The sequence below is a fragment of the Penaeus monodon genome, chromosome 32, assembly GCF_015228065.2.
Source record: "Penaeus monodon isolate SGIC_2016 chromosome 32, NSTDA_Pmon_1, whole genome shotgun sequence".
NCBI classification, from domain to species: domain Eukaryota; kingdom Metazoa; phylum Arthropoda; class Malacostraca; order Decapoda; family Penaeidae; genus Penaeus; species Penaeus monodon.
Window position 1 is genome coordinate 32,479,383 of NC_051417.1, and position 314 is coordinate 32,479,696.

Genomic DNA, 314 nt, shown 5'->3' on the forward strand with positions numbered 1-314 from the left:
TCGAAGGTCGGATTTAAGCTGTAATAACCACCCGAGGCAAATTAAGGCGCCCTCTGCAAGGTCGCCGGATCGTTGCCACAATCATCATGGCACCCCCCCCCCCCACCCCCTCTTAGGCCCGGCGGCCGCTATGCGTGTGTGTGTGCGTCCTCTCGACCTGCTCCTCCATCCCAAGGTCCCGTAGGTCCTGCTGAGGTATCCTGGAGGAGAAATTCAACGGAGAGGATGTGGGTGTTCTTACTGTGGAATGAAATAGCGGTTTTGACTTTTTTTTTGCTTTATATTGGCATTGGTTTTGTAGATAGCTCGTTGTC